The sequence below is a fragment of the Acipenser ruthenus genome, chromosome 21 (assembly GCF_902713425.1).
Source record: "Acipenser ruthenus chromosome 21, fAciRut3.2 maternal haplotype, whole genome shotgun sequence".
Lineage (NCBI taxonomy): Eukaryota > Metazoa > Chordata > Actinopteri > Acipenseriformes > Acipenseridae > Acipenser > Acipenser ruthenus.
In genome coordinates, this window is record NC_081209.1 from 18519646 (window position 1) to 18536674 (window position 17029).

The window sequence follows — 17029 nt, forward strand, 5'->3', positions numbered from 1 at the left end:
GTGGAAACAGGACAGTGTTTTCTTGCCCTTGAAGTTTAACATGAAGTTGCTAGAATGACCTGTAATGTCCACAAGATAATAGAACTTTGGAAGCTAGTCACAGCCTGAAAGTTCAGGATGTGTAACACCTTTTATTTCTAGGAATGTCCTTACTTGTTTTAAGCAGGCAGCAAAGCAAGCAAAAATATTGCCACAGTACAGCCAATGTACTAATTAAAAGTCCTGGCTACTCGCAATCCATTTCTTCCAGCAGGGACTGGAATTGACAGGGATTGAAGGCTCAGGCAAGAATCCAATTGACAATACGCACTACTGATGCCATTACATCAAGAAGTTGTAATCCACACGACTGGGCACAAAGTGCTTCCTGGTGTGTAATACAGTGAAAGCTTAAAATGGGACATTGCTGTTATTCTGACAAAAGAGCAACAAATCCCTTTTGTTTCCCCATCATGCTGGGTCCACCATCAGTACATACTGAAACAAGCTTCCCTAACTGTGTCTGCTGTCGCTAACAACATACACTACAGTTTTAAGTATGTCTTCGCCTCTTGTTTGATTTTTCATTGGCAGAATTGCATGCATTTCTTCTCATACTAAGTTGCCACATATATATATTGCCCGAGGATACATGCAACACCACAGACATCTGTTGACTCATCCAAAGCAAACAAAAAATATGTAGCAGAACTTCTATTTTCTATGTGCTTCATTTTCACAGCTCGATCATGAACTGTTTTTGCAGATAACGGCATATCTTGTATTTGCTGCAAGATTTTGTCTCTGTTGGGGAATTCTCAAATAGCTTTCTGTCTGTATTAAGCATACAGCTCTTCACATATTCGCCATCAGTGAAAGGCTTACCTTTGCGAACGATCTCTAAAGAGCCTGCGAAACTTGCTGAATTTAAACTTTCACCTGTATTCGACCATGCCAGTAGTTTACTTTAAAGTAAACAATTAAAAATAAATAATTAATAATGGCCAGGCATCACAAATAGCTATCCATAAACTCCAAGAGATTCCTATACTGAACTATTCATATATGGCCTCATGTGGCAGGGTGTAAGCCTGGCACGTGTAAATAGCGTGTGTGTGTGTGTGTGTGTTGTGTTGGGGTTATAGAAAGATGAATTCACTTTGAATGGAAGTTTGGCAAGGATGTATTTATATCAATCCCTTCCAACAATCCCGTGGAGTATGTGGTCATTCCCCAATTAGATCATTTGGGGAGTGTCCAAATGTATATAAGGAAAGCTAAATCGTTTGGAGATGGAGTTTCGGGTGAGTTTTAAAGTGTGTTTTGCTTGAACGGTGTAGTGAGGTGAAGGCCCAGTCTATGTGTTATTTTTTTTTTATTTTAACCTTTTATTTTGGCCCTCATGCCCTGTTTTGTTCGTTCCTGTTTTTGTGTTTTGTTCATTAAAGTGAGCGATAGCTCTTAAACTGCAGCTTTTTCGTCTCTGATTCCTGCTGGTAACCAGCCTGGGACGTGACGCTACCCTGCCACACCTCCCCAATTCACACAATACAGTGACCAGCGTTCCCTCTAAGCTTTTTAGATACTGAGAAACTTGTCCTTTTGACTGAGAAAGGGTAAACTTTCAGAGAGAAACCTTCGACCACGCATTAACCCTTTTTAATATATTTTTGTTGCATTGTACAATTTTGAAACAACATTCAAACACTCAACATCTCAACAATTCTACAATTTACTTTAAATTTAAACAAGACATTTATTATGGCTCTGCCTCTGATTTTGAATCATCCTCTGATCCTATGCAGCCCTGTAGTAACAGTCCAGCAATGTCATGTGAGAGTAATCCTATCTGTACAGTACAACACAAATTAAGTGTAGAGTTTTACTGGCATTATAATAATAACCAGGATAAAATATGAAACACTAATAAAGGTGTGTTGACTGACTCGTTGCTCTAAAACAGGTTCATTGCTATGTATTACCCGATTGTAATTTAAATAGCGCCCCTTTTAATGTAAACGCATCATTAATCCTCTCAATTGTTTCTTTCCTAATTCTGCAGTGTTATTTACAAGACTTAAAAAGAGGCGTGTCTCCAGACAGAATGTTTTTATGAAACCAACAGTGTGTAGTGTAGTGACTACATCCGGCTTTACACAGTAAAGTGATCAATTTCCTTTAAGGATTGTATAGCTAGAAAAATAGTTTTTAGCTAATTTCTAGCTAAAGTCGTCAGAAAAAAACATTCAATTAAGAAACGGCCTAAAAATTGCTAATTATAGCTTCATTAAAGGCAGGTAGCGTGGAAAGAAATAAACTAAACAATAATGAAATACGCAATTAATTTAGCTTACTTACTTCGGGACATTGCTTTTCATAAAAAAAATAAATAAATAATGGCCATGGTATGTCTTCTTCAATTACTATACACTTGAATGTGTATTTCTGACTAATGTGCTGATTACATTTTTACCAGTTTCAAAATGCTTGAGATGAGTTCTGTAATGGTCGTTTTTTAAAAGGGAAATAGTGAGTATTTTGATTTTTGATGTTTACCGGAGTATTTATACTTCTAAATAATGCAGTAAGATTGTGCTTCACTGATTTTAGTATTCAATTATACGACGAGTTAAAAACCGTGAAGTTCATGAGCAGCACTCTATAGAGGCACAATCGCCAGGCACCTGCTTCACCCCCCCTGTCCCAGTAGACTCGCTGGTGCCCGAGCGAGCTCTGCACGAATGTGACATGCAATTTTACAGAGGAGAAGCAGAGAATCAGCTGCAAGACAGACACAAATATGCTTATGTTAATGCTTTGTAAGAATGCTCTCAAAATAATAGGTTTACCTCGAGAGGCTGGAGTCTCGATTGATGTTGATGTTTAAGATAATAACTTGCGAAAGTTAGTAAACTGAGTGCGAAGGTTGTTGCCAGCTACTTCGAAAAATGTGCGCATTTTAGCCTTAGAGGGAACACTGACTGTGATCCTCTGGTCTCACGGCTGCCGTTAAATGTGGTGAACCATAGTTTAATTCAGCTCAGCACAGACCTAGCACTTAAGGGGTAATCAGTCTTGTGGCTGGGAGTTGGCACAAGCAATTCAGTTATCAGTAAGGGAAGGCCATAGACTCATTCATCATTACTTGACCTCTTTATGCTGCCCCTTTTTTGCATCCTTTTTTGTGACGGCTTCACACTCAATGATTTAAATGTCAGGCTACATTTGAGCTGCTGCATACCTCTTTCTTTTTAAACGACCCTGTATCTGACCCTGGGTTTAAACTGCCTTTTTTGCAATGAGGGTCTTTAATTATTATTTGAAAGTGTTTTTTTTTTTTTTTTAAGAGAACCTTTGACCCAGCTTCTTCAGTAAGATTGAGTGTAGCTTATAATGAAATAAAGACCAAATCTGCTGTTCTGAATTTACAATGGTTTCTCCCTAACTGAGCATCTGTGAAATAGACTTAAATGTTGCGTTCATGGCATGACACTTGGCATCTTGTGGTCTTCTTACCATTCTTACTAGCACCACAATCATTATGATTTTTTCAATTTAAGGAAATCTCTAGCAAAAACATATTTTAAAACCACAGCATAGAGACCAGCTGGATAAGCAGTAAGTACAGGCCTCAATAAAAAGCACAGCAGGTAAGCACCCTGAGGAACACTGCTTATAGTAATTTAGAGCATGTGCCACCAACTAAATAAATGTAATTTGACATTTTATGTTAACAGAATCCATTACTCCACAGCTTTGCTATATGGAAATCGGAACACTTCTACAGCTGCCCAAGGCTTCATGGGTCCTGTTATGAACTTCCTGTGTTTACTGTACATCCCCACGTCCATTGTTAAAAGGTGGAGGCTCCTTTGGAGACAGGTTTTCTCATGATGAAATGTAATCTTGCTCCTTTGTTTTTTCAACCTGCAGGGTCTTTGCTATTATCCCCAAGGACTCTGTCTTAGAGACCTCTGCATTAAAACAATTGAAAAAGCAAATCTATTTATTTTAAGGGATTGCCCAAGGGATTGTAACACATAAAGGTTAATATCTTTGACCACAATGTAAATCAAGTATGTTAGTAATGTGGATCCTTTCCGGTGGCTGTCAATACAAAAGGACAGTTCTTTAAAAAAGTGTTATTGTTCACACATGATCAAATTCAATTTGTACTTTAAAGGGGTAATAAAAACATTTCTTGGGCTAACAATACCCCAGTAAGTCCCTTATTATTTCCCCTGCTATCCTTTGAAGCTTCTCTATCGCAAACTCATTTGCAATTTTACTTCAATATGTAAAGAATGTCAAATGTGTTCTGGGTACATCTTTAAATGCTTTAACTGTTGAACCAACTGCTGCTTTTGAAACCTGTCTGAATGCCACATAACAAGCTCCCACACTTCTCCTCTGCTGTACACTATAGTTTGATAACATGACGTGATTTTAAGTTTACACCGACTGCCATACATCCAGCTGTTCTTATCTCTAAATAAATATAACTCTGAAAAAATAAGTAATACTGAAAAAAAAGTGCAACTCAGTAAACATAACTGGCGGCTCTTGACACTTCGGTGAGTATAACTATTATTTTGTTTCCCAGCACTTCTGGCTTTGAAGGAGAATTGTTTAGATTGTTTAAAGGGCAGCTGTATAATGCAGCGACATATTCAGTGTTAACATTAAAATGCAGTATGCATCAATTATTGCTGTTGAATTCATTCAGGATTGTTTTTTTTAAATAATAATGTCCTTTTCTGGTACATTCCTCGTGGCAGAGTTGCGTTGTGGGGATAAACCAGTGAGAAGTCAGTCTCAATGAATCAATGTCTGCTGACAAGAATGATGCTTCAGAATCATTCACAATGTATTTCAGACCTGCATTCTGCTACTTTTCAATGCAAACATCTTGTGGAAGCTACACAAGTATGAACTAGTGCTGAGGGGTATCACAATGTTTGTTTTTTTTTGTTTTATGGAAGGGTTAGTATCACTGGTGTTAATAACATGTTTTATTTTTTGACTCACTGCTTTTACATATAAACGGGTTCCCATTTGTTAAACACCAAAGCGAAACTAATGCCCTTACCCATGGAGTATTGCAAAGCAGTTCAGTTACAGATTAGCATACATTATAAGCACTAGAACATTCAGACATGCTGTTGCTATGCGGGATAGTGTGCAATGCAGAATAACATTATTCTGAACGATAACATTGTGAAACCTCAATACTATTTAATATAACAGTGTACAGTACACTGTAAAAGGCACTATTTGAAACGTTAGCTTATTGACTTAGTTTCTTCCAGTTTGCACTATATATATGTGGCTGCATTTCCCAGAAAGTCCCTCAAAGAAAAATTCACTTAAAAAATGTGTAAAGTTGCTGAGGATTGTGATTGTTCGTTGAAATATAGAAAAATGATTACAATGAATAACAAAAGAAATGCCTTAGAAAACCCCAACAACAGAGAGGCAGAATTCACACCATGAAAAAACATGTAAAAAGCCACAAGCAACAATGTAATTACAAAAAACAACCTGATGGTGGCACAGTGGCAACTCTACTCAAATGTGTTATGTATTTTTTAATACATCATTTTGATATCTAATCAGTTTTTTTTCTTTTAATTATTGTTGATGTATACTTAATATACTAATGTACTGTGTTTGACACCTTAAGGACAACCCTTTTTTTTAATTTAGGTTAGATGTTACACACACAGGGAGAAGCTACCTTTAGTTAGGTGTTAAAAAATCATTCAAAATGCTAACTTTTGTTTATACAAAATTAGAGCTAGCATTAGCATCCTGAAAACCGAAGAGTACACAGATACAGTGCCTCCATGTTCTCTCATATTCCAACTCTCAATATCTTGTATCCTCAAAATGTGCGTAACAAGTTTCATCAAAACTGGATAATCACTTCTCAAGATGTAAAAATGTAAACATGACATACTGACAGTACTTCTGTTAAAGAATATCCTTCCATCACAATTGAATAGAGGCCTAAGCGGTTCCCTAGATATGTAAGCATAGAGGCAGACAGACTGACAACCTCCATAGACCTCCAGATTATGATACTATTAAAAAATGTGCACTTAGACACACAGTTCTCTAGATATATGTAGACATGTATGAGTGACAAACAGGCTGACAGGACTGGGGAATCTGCACTGACCGCCTATCTGTGGTTATAATGGGAATACCCCCAAAAAATAGGTGCTTAATGCAATCTATGTGTACTCACCAGTGCTGTAAAATCTGGCTAGGCAGGTCTGATCAAATCGACCCCTGAGTGAGCTTTCTTTCTTTTTTGAGGGTTTTATCTTTTCAAGACTACCAACAACCAATCAGAAGTACTTTTTTTGCCTCAGTATTGGATTTTTGAGAAACCCATTTGCGAATTAGAATTTCATATAAAGCTCTGCAGGAAAATTACATTTCTATAGGTTACTATTAGATATCAAATATTAATATAGAACCCTCCCTATGTACCAGAATATACTGTAGATTACTGCTGTATCATATTGAACTCTGAATTGAACTGAGCAATACTACACTAAAATGAATATAGCAATCTTGTGTTTATTAGACACATTTCATCTATAATGTCTAATATTGATTGATTTGTATCTGTCCAGTGGGATTACCACAGTGGTTCTTAATTACTGACAACTGCATTGCTCTTTCAAACACAGGGAGGGGAGGGTGTTGGAGGCTGACACTTGCATACTGACTCAATATTTCAGTTGCCAAATATGTGTCAATTTTAGGCTATTCATTTTTTCAGATTAATATCAACATTATTTCTATAGCAACCACTAACAATGACTGCAATATTAAATAAGGAAAAGGGAGGGGGGGACTTTATTTGTTTATTAAAAGTTATTTAGTCAGGATTAGTCCACCGAGATGCAAGCATCTGGTTCACAGGGACCTCTTGACAGCACAGCAAATCAGGTGGCAGTCAAAACAAAACAAGGATTCTCTCTCTCTCTCTCTCTCTGTCTCTCTCTCTCTCTGTCTCTCTCTCTCTCTCTCTCTCTCTCTCTCTCTCTCTCTCTCTCTATATATATATATATATATATATATATATATATATATATATATATATATATATCGAATTACAATTTAACAAACAGAACAAGCCTTAAAATGGCTTTTAAAAATGGTAATATTTCAAAAATCAAGTTATTCCAAGCACAGGATGCTGTGTTGATTTCAAGATGATGGCTACTATGCAAAACATTGTTAAGCCCATAGCCTGTATTAGCAGGCACCAGGAGAGCTTTAGTGAATGTACATGATTCTCAGACTACAGTATAGCCAACACCCATACAGGAAACCTGTGTTTGGCAATGCAAGAATGTTCACGCACTGAAACACAGGGTAGCATGACACAGGATACCCAATCTAGAATTCATTTTCCACATTCATTTTGGAAACTGACAATTTATGCACAAGTAATATAATACAGCACCAATATTCTCAACACAGCTGCAGTATTCTTGAATTTTATGATTGATATGCAATAGTAATATTACAGAGGGTTTACAGCAGTGGTTTTCAACCTGTGGTAGGCGTAACAGTGCTGGTACGTGGCAGACGTTCTTTATGACGATATGATTCTTCAACCACAATACTCCCTCCATCATAATGTATCAGTCTGTGTACCACTGAATCACAGAGACATGTTCCTCAACCACAATACTCCCTCCATCATAATGTAACAGTCTGTGTACCACTGAAACACAGAGACATGTTCCTCAACCACAATACTCCTTCAATCATAATGTATCAATCTGTGTACCACTGAATCACAGAGACATGTTCTTCAACCACAATATTCCCTCAATCATAATGTAACAGTCTGTGCACCACTGAATCACAGAGAATTGAGAAATTATGATGAGCGGTATTTGTTGTGAACTTTCAAAGTTACTGATGGGGAACCAAAGCAGCCACTCGGTGGTGTTGATTGTGTGAACGCTTGTTCAGTGAGAAACCTGGTTTTAAGGGGTTGGTCTCTGTTTCACAACAGCAGTTTAAGATTGCACAGTTACTGGAACACCTTGTGGTCCCTTCTGGAAACACTAGTACTTGAGATGAAAAGGTTGAAAACCACTGTTTTATATTATAGGTACACTGTATTTTGCAAAAAAATAAATAAAATAATAATAATAATATATAATATATATATATATATATATATATATATATATATATATATATATATATATATATATATATATATATATATATATATATATATATATATATTCTTTGCATTTTTTTTTACCAGTTATGTGCCTACTTTAGTAACCAACACTTCAAATCTAGTTTGAAGACAATACTTCCAGATCAGTCCCTTTAAACAATTTCAGCTGCTGTACCAAGCCAAATATATCATTTTACCTCAAGAGGGCGCACACACACAAACAATGACAATAATCCTGATCCTCGCCACACTACTACAGCACATTTGCAGCATAGATTTGTAGTACATTTGATTTTTCAGTATTAAGCCATATCAGTATATGACTAACCAATAGTGCATGTATATTAACAACACCATAAGGTAAGTGATTTTACCGAATTAAAAATAAATACATAAACACCACAGTACGTACACTACTACTATCAAAATAAAAGTAATCCTAATGGCAAGACGAGCAATGGATAGTCAGAGTGATATATAAATCGATAGATACTCATTTAAAACAGTATACATTATTTTAGATTATATTCCCAATAATCGTGTATTCCTCCTTGTATTATACTTTCGGTATGGGTAACAGAAACGATGTTCCAATATTTGAGGTTGCATGTAACACAGAACCTCATGCGACAACAATGATAGCGGTAATACATTTATGGGAATTGCATTAAAAAAAAATAACAGCAATCATTAACAAGGACATTGCACAACTCTTTGTATCAACTCACCTATAACAGCTTCTAAGCATCCTTTCAAACTCCACTAACGGCTACTCCCAGCGCAAAGAAATACAGAAAGATCAGCCACCTCAAAGTCCTTGGAGGTTTACGCTTGACTCGAATGTATTTTCTTACAAATTCCTCAGTCTGTTGCTACCAGGTGCTCAACAGAATGCCTCTGCATATGACAGTTCTCGTGTCCGTGTGGCAGGGAGCAAGCGAGGGAACCACAGCGCGATGAGGGCTGAACTGGGTCCTGTCTGCTTTTGTACTGAGTCCCACACAAGCGCACAGACGCACTGTTCTCTCCGCCTACTTTACACCGCACTGAAAGCAGCTTGCAAGGTTATTGTGTGCCTGCTTAAGCCTGCTCGTGAGAGGGAGGGGAAACAGAGGGAGTGATACAGCAGGTGAGAGACAGAAAGAGGGATTTACTAGTATATTGCTACACGGTATATTACATAGTGTATTGGTATTGCTACCAGCAATACTGTATTAATTAGATACTTTGTAAATCCTTCCTATATACAAATACGGAAAGATGGACAAGTACCTAAGATTAATAGAATTATATAGTATCATCGGAGCTATATATTTCTTTAAATCGCTGTTATCACTGTTACAAGAACCGTTGGATTAATTATTCGTAACACAAGGGTAGGATCGTTAAATCTAAATAATGAAAACATGTAAAGCAAATGTAAAATGTTACTTTGATTTTTTTTTTTTATTAACAGATACTGTATGTCCGTACATATCAATTCAAAGTGTATTGATGAAAATATGCAATATAATGTTCGGACATTTAACAGTACATTTTGCCCAATTGGTGAGCCTACACATATGCTTACTGCAACTTTAGTACACATCCAATTTGCTGTACATTTATGTGCATTTAATGAAAACAAATCTGTTTTAAACGTGTTCTTGACCCGTTTAAAATGTGACGTCATCCGTTGATCTTTTAATTAATACTGCGAATGTGTCAAAGAAACCAGCCACCAAATCTACAGTAGTCAATTATTCTTCCTCTCCGCAAGGCAATTGGTAACGCTTTATTTGATTTGGACATATTGTATCACCCAAAACACCATAGTAAAGGCTACATAACACTGCATAAACTATGTGCATAATTCTTTATAATCACTTTGAAAAAACGACATACATATAAGTATGAGAACACTAACCATACTTACAAACCGCAATTTCGGGAATTGAAAAGTCAACATTTCAAGTGCAGTTGTGTGACTGGTTGCCATCATAGGTTTTACTGCAATTCTTGATAATTCTAATTATTGCAGAATTTTTGTAACATATTGTATGACATGCTACAAATACTTACATGCTATGATTTGAGTGTGATTATGAAGGCATGTGCTGTAAGTATACAATGTTATGTAATATGTATGGAGTTATAAGTTATATGTTAAAACTTTAAGGACTGTTTCAGGGTTGTTGTTTTTTTTTTTAGGTTCTCTTAGGTTAAACTACTCTTTGAAAAACAAGAATAGACAATGAAACCTGTTTTGTCACTGGTTTTGTATACTGCAAACTTAATCAAAATAGGCTTTAAACAGTACTTAAAACAATCCTTACAATTTTACTAATCCTGCCAATATTGTCCCATTTAAATAATGTGTTGCCAGTCAGTATAGTTGTTAATACTAGCATGGTTTAAGGTGGAATATCAATTTCAGTTGGAAATGTCATTTTGAATGAATATCAGTTGAATTGTAAATGCTTTAAGTGGGTTAGACAACAGAAAATGATGACTCAGTGATGAAATAATCCAGTTTCTCATGCCTAAAGGCACTAAAACAGTGGGTTATTCTCACTGATTCACCTTTTGTCGTTGTTTATACATACATAATCAATTCCCAACATATCTCTTGAGAATAGACTCAAAGCAAAGCCTGCAAATGTTTTAGTATTGTTAGTAGTAGTATTTCATCTGACTTTGGACAGATATGACTTTAGCTGGGCTTTTAACTTACTGTCCTATTATTAATCCCATTCAATGTGTCTGCTTAGAAATACAAAAATCACCATCAGATTGTTCTTTGCACTGTGTATGTGTTTGAGTGTGTCTGGTATAGTGTCAATTAGCTCTGTGTCTGCTTTTGTTAAAAGAGTCATGTGCAGAATCTGAATTCTCATGTCTACATTTAATAAAAGGACTGGAAAATGTCCCTTTCCCTCCTAGGTGTCAGCAATATAAGTAATGAAGCTCTCCACAGTTCTTTTTTTTTTTTTTTTTTAACAATTTTTATTTTTTATTTTTATTGTAATCTTTACAATGGGGGGGGGGGGGGAAGAAAAAGTTGAATACATAAATATGTAAAAAAAAAAAAAAAAAACATACTATATATAAAAACATAAATAAAGCGTAAAATAAAAATACATTAAAAATCATAATAAACCATAATACAAAACAAATTATATATAAAAATAATATATTAAAATATATACATATATACATACACATATATATATATATATTATTATTATTATTTTATTATTTATTTCTTAGCAGACGCCCTTATCCAGGGCGACTTACAATTGTTACAAGATATCACATTATTTTTACATACAATTACCTATTTATACAGTTGGGTTTTTACTGGAGCAATCTAGGTAAAGTACCTTGCTCAAGGGTACAGCAGCAGTGTCCCCTACCAGGGATTGAATCCACAACTCTCCGGTCAAGAGTCCAGAGCCCTAACCACTACTCCACACTGCTGCCCCAATATATATATATATATATATATATATATATATATATATATATATATATATATATATATATATATATATATATCTATACACACATACACACATATACACACATACATATACACATTCTAGTGAGTTGTTGGTCTCAAACTTAAATGAAGGTCTTTAATAAGAATGACAGCAGTAGACCATGTAGTTAAGGTATTAGCACTGACCTGGTGCAATCTTGCTGTCGACCTCTCCATAAGTGAGATATCTAAGAGAAAGTGCAACCATGTGCAGTTATAGACTATACCAGGTTCCAACCAGCCCTTCAAAATAACCTTTGCTGCTGTCTGCCCCGCAAGAAAGAGTCGTCTTGTCTGTAAATTAAGCCCAACTTGAGAGTCATCTCCAAGCAGGAGCAGACCAGGAAACAGAGGCACCTCTATATTAATAAGTTTAGAGAGAGCTGTAGCTACAAATTTCCAGAAACTTTGGATACGTGGACATTCCCAAAACATATGGATAAGTGCCGACTGCCCCTAGAGTGCACCCATGGCACAGATTATCAGTAGAAACCTTCATTTGAAATCGACGATATGGGGTAGCATAAAATCTATGTACAAATTTAAAATGAACCAATTGGTGTGCTAAGTTTTTAGAAGATGAGAATATATTTTCCCAAATTCTATCCCAGACAGGGCTAACACCGAGCTTGTTGAGTTCCCTATCCCAAACAGAAGTTACAGCAGGAGAATAGATATTGTGAGTTACAAAGTTATTATAAAGAGATGATACAAGACCTCTGGTGGCAGGAGTTGAACTAAGTAATTGAGCTAAAGGGTGAGTGGACCATATCCCAGACTGCCAAAAGTAATTCAGGCGGAATGCCATCTAAACCTGGAGACTTACGTTTTTGCATGGACGCAGCTGCAGCTTTTAATTCCTCCAAAGTGATAGGAGCGTCTAATTGTTCAGCTTGATCAGCCACTAGGTTAGGCAAATTCAGTGAATTCAGAAATGCCCTAGTCCTATTCAAATCAGAAACAGATTCAGATTTAGAAAGCTGAGAGTAAAAATGTTGAAAAACTTTATTAACTTGGGAGGGTTGGGAAAGCATTGTGCCATTGCAGTCCTTAATAGCATCAATAGAAGCCAAACGTTCTGATTGTTTAAGTCTTAAAGCCAAGAGCCTACTAGGCCTTTCAGCATGTTCGTAGTAAAGCTGTCTAGTTTTAAGAAGCAGAAATTCTGCTTTAGATCTGGTCAGATTTCTAAAATCTGCTTTCAGGGAAGCGAGCTGTCTTGCTCTGGTTTCTAGAAAGTTAACCTTTTGTAATGTTTCCAACTGTAAAATTTAAGCCTCTAATTGAGAAATATGCTTATTACGAGTTTTGTTTAGGTTAGATGCAAATGAAATGCAACTGCCTCTGATGAAACACTTTGTGACTTCCCATAACGAATGGGGGTTAAGATCAGGGTCGTAGTTTATTTCTAAAAAGGTTTTCAATCCATTGGATATATACTTTAAAAAATCCTCGTTCTGAAGGAGAAAGGAGTTAAAGCGCCATCTTTTGGCACAGGCTGCTCCAGGAGTAAAATTAAATGAATACAAAACTGGGGTGTGATCTGAAATAAGGATTGGTAATATGTCGGTGGTAATAATATAATGCAAAATACTAGGGGAGATAAATATATAATCAATGCGAGAGTAAGTCTTGTGGGGATGGGAAAAGAAAGAAAAATCTTTTACATTCGGATTTCTAATGCGCCATGCGTCCCATACATTTAAATCCTGTGCAAAGTTCTGGAAAGATTTTGAAACTGCTACACTAGGCTCTGCAGCGCTGTGCGAGGTATCGAGCGTCGGGTTAAAAACCAGATTGAAGTCACCACCTAAGAGAATTGCAGCATCAGGAAATTCAGATAATTTGAGTCTTTTCTAAAAACTGAGGATCAAATGCATTGGGTGCATATAAAGACGCAAGACACAATTTAGTCCCATTGAAAGTAACAATCACAAAACAAAATCTACCTTCTGCATCACCCCCAGACACCCACAGTAATGTTGAGTTTCCTATCTACCAGGATCAAAACTCCCTTTGACTTATTCAGGGCACATGAATGGGCAATAATTTTATAATGTTTGTTTTGGAATCTGTGTACATCGGCAGCTTTAGTACGGGCCTCCTGAATAAAAGCAATAGCAACACGCTTGCGATGGAGAAAATCAAGGCATTTACATCTCTTAATGGGCATGTTCAAGCCACGCACATTCCAAGATAAAATATTACAGTTATTCATTGAGGAGGTCAAATATTTGCAATAGAATGCCCAATCCCCAGGTCCTGCGCAACACCACAGTATACACATTGTGTGGCACCAAAAACCAAAGGAGATCCAGATTACACATCTCACCAAGCAAGAAAAACAAAAGCAAAAAGACAGTCAATAAACATAACAAAAGGAAATAAAACAGCACGTAAATCCTAACAGGCTTACATAATACAAAACAATGGCAGCTGTTTAAGAGAAAATCAGCAAAAATACAACAACCCCCGGTGCGATTGCAGGTAGACCACGAACTACAAATAACAAAGTAAATAAAGCAAAACGAAACTACAAACATTTCTAAGAAGCTAGTCGGCCGGGGCCAGAGATCCTTACAGCCCCACGTGACCAGAAAAAACAAAATTAACAGCACTTCTTTGGCTTTCGAGCCAAGATGGGACAACACACACCCAACAGCCCATAATGATAAAGATCGTATTAAGCATAAAATTACAATAACAGAACTTTAAGTCCCAAAGAAAAGTCTTTGAAAAAGTATAAACAAAGTACACCATGACAGCCTGTATGAGCGTACCTATATTTGTTCGTTTACTCCCCCCTCTGGTGACTGATAGACATTGCAAATTCGAACTCTTACCTAAAACAAGCAAATGTCCAATAATACAGCTCATAGAAGTCCAATCGTACAGTTGTCCAGGGCAGAATTATCCTATAGTGGCGGCACTATTCCTCAGGCCAGGCATCCATTAAGTACAAATAAGCGACAGACCAGTCATCAAGTAAAGAACCGACTGATTGTAGAACAAGCTTGCAATAAGTCTGCAGTCCCGTCCCATAGGTTAGGCATTCCGCTTCAGCTCCAGAACAAACTGCTGGGCATCCTGGGGGGTGCTGTACACATTAGATTGGCCGTTGTGCACTATTTTAAGCTTCGATGGGTATAAAAGAAAGCTCTGGATGCTCATCTGTTTAAGAGACGATTGGATCGGTGCAAAGGCTTTCCTGTGCTCAGCTGTGAAATTAGAATAATCCGGAAACAGCAACAACTTTGACTGACCTTGCGATATCTGTGTACCAGGCTGCCTATATGCTTTCAAAATAGCTTGCCTGTCATTATACCTAAGGAGTTTAAAAATCAGTGTGCGTGGTTTGCTTCCTTGGGTATTGGCTCCACTATAAATCCGATGAGCCCTCTCGATCTCAATGACACCTTTGGAGGGCAGGGAGGGAAACCAAAGTGGCAAATTGTGTTGAAGAAAAGAGATCGGATCATCGCCCTCCTCTCCTTCAGGAAGACCGACAAGACGTAGATTAGAGCGACGATTGCAATCCTCCAATTCCGCCAGACGAGTCAAAAATTACGTGGCCATCTTAGATTGAGTCCAACCGGAAGTCCATCCACAGTACTTTTATAAAAATGAACCACAGTATTGTTTCACTGTGCTTTTGCAGTTTTACCATGCCTTTCCTATGGTTATACTATGCATTTAACATAGTTTACCCATGTTATATATTGTACTTACCATACCTCACTGGTCTTTACACTGCTTACCTATGCTTCACCATTCTTTCATTATGCTTTATTACACTTGGCTATGCTTTTATAAGGCTGCTTAAATAATGCGTAAATCAACACAAGTTGAAATCTATGAGTGCCATTCACTTCAATCACAATAATGGCAGATAAAAAAAAAAAAACCTGAATTGTTGAGATGACAAGATAGAAATAAGCAATATTATGATCTCAACATTTTTTTTAACTGGCAGATAAGACAACAGGCTGGAAATAGTGTACCTTAACCATTTCTGAGCAGACCACTTAAAGTGTTGGCATAGCCTTTGTATGCATATCAGCAAGGTAGTTATATGAAGCAGGACTGGGGACACGGAAAATGAACTTGCCAGCCCTGGTTTAGTTACAGTGTATTAATAAACCCTTCTCCCAAAAATGCAGCATTAAATGGAATCGCTTATCAATCCATATCTATGTCTTTTGACGTCACAAGCTTCTTGTAGAAAGATGAAAAAATAGTATTACTATGTATTGCCTTACCTAAGAGTACATTAGGTAGTCCACGATTAGTGTTAATTGGAGACTGTGAAATGAGTCGGCACAGTGACAGTCCATTACTGTTCTTAGAACACCTACAGTAGATTTAATTAAAACAAGGAATGCTGGAGTGCTCAGTTCTAGAAAAGAAGAATACGGTTGGTACAAAGTCTTGGACTGGACTCCAATGGATTGGGCTCACTAAACATTTTTCATATGATATTTCCTTGGTTGCTTTACTGTGCCTCTTTAGATACACTCCCGTGTGCCACTGCACCAACAGACACCCATCCGGACAAACAGCACACAACACCCCTGCCTATAAAGCCTTCTACAACAGCACTCGTTCATGTCATGTGCTTCCGTCCTTCTGTTATCAAACTGAGGCAAGGCAAGGTTTATTCCCCCCTTTGCAGCTCTAGCTGTTTCATTGCACTCCCGTCACCACCTCATTCATTCTAATCAGACTGCACTCGATTACACTTCCAGTCTGACTGCTGCTGAAAACACAGCAAACAGAAGCAATTGGAGACAGGATAAACAATTTAGGACTGGCTTTGGATGTTAAACCCACTTGTACATGAAGGCCATCGTACTCCCAAAGGGCTTCACTCCATCAATTGGCCTCTGTTACCTTGTTTCCATTTCTCTCTCTCTCTCTCTCTTTCTCTATAGGTTGCTCTTTCTGCCTTTAGGAGCTCTGGGCTCAATTGTACAATTAGGTTTATAAAATGGACTACACAGGAGACTATGTACAGTAATTGAACCCTCATAATTACTTCTGGAGACTAGACATTTTAATGCCCCAAAATTACTTTTCTTTTATGTGTAGCTCCCCAGAAAAAAATGAATCACAAAATATGTTGAATTTGTAAAAAAGGTGATCAGTAAGATGTTTAGAGGTCTAACAAGTGTACACAGTGTAGTTTATACTATAGCTTTATTTCCTGTTTCCTGAAATATTGTAGCATCTCTTTGGGAACAGACAGCCCTGCAATAATACCTTTAAACAGCTTCCAGTCTCCATAACAGCTGACCAGCAGCACTTTGGGG

The 17029-nt window shown here is 37.0% G+C and overlaps 1 protein-coding gene across 9 annotated transcripts in view; it reads right to left on the minus strand.

Annotated features, from left to right (window-relative positions):
- Window positions 1-17029, minus strand: part of LOC117428391 (leucine-rich repeat and immunoglobulin-like domain-containing nogo receptor-interacting protein 1) — a 558576-nt gene that overhangs the window by 13700 nt on the left and 527847 nt on the right. For 2 of the 9 annotated variants that reach the window (XM_034047334.3, XM_058994914.1), the window contains exon 1: window positions 8929-9246. The exons of the other annotated variants lie outside the window; for them this stretch is intronic. The gene's annotated coding sequence lies outside the window, so the exon portion shown is untranslated. Of the gene's footprint in view, window positions 1-8928; window positions 9247-17029 lie in introns of those variants that run through there. 9 annotated transcript variants of the gene reach the window in all.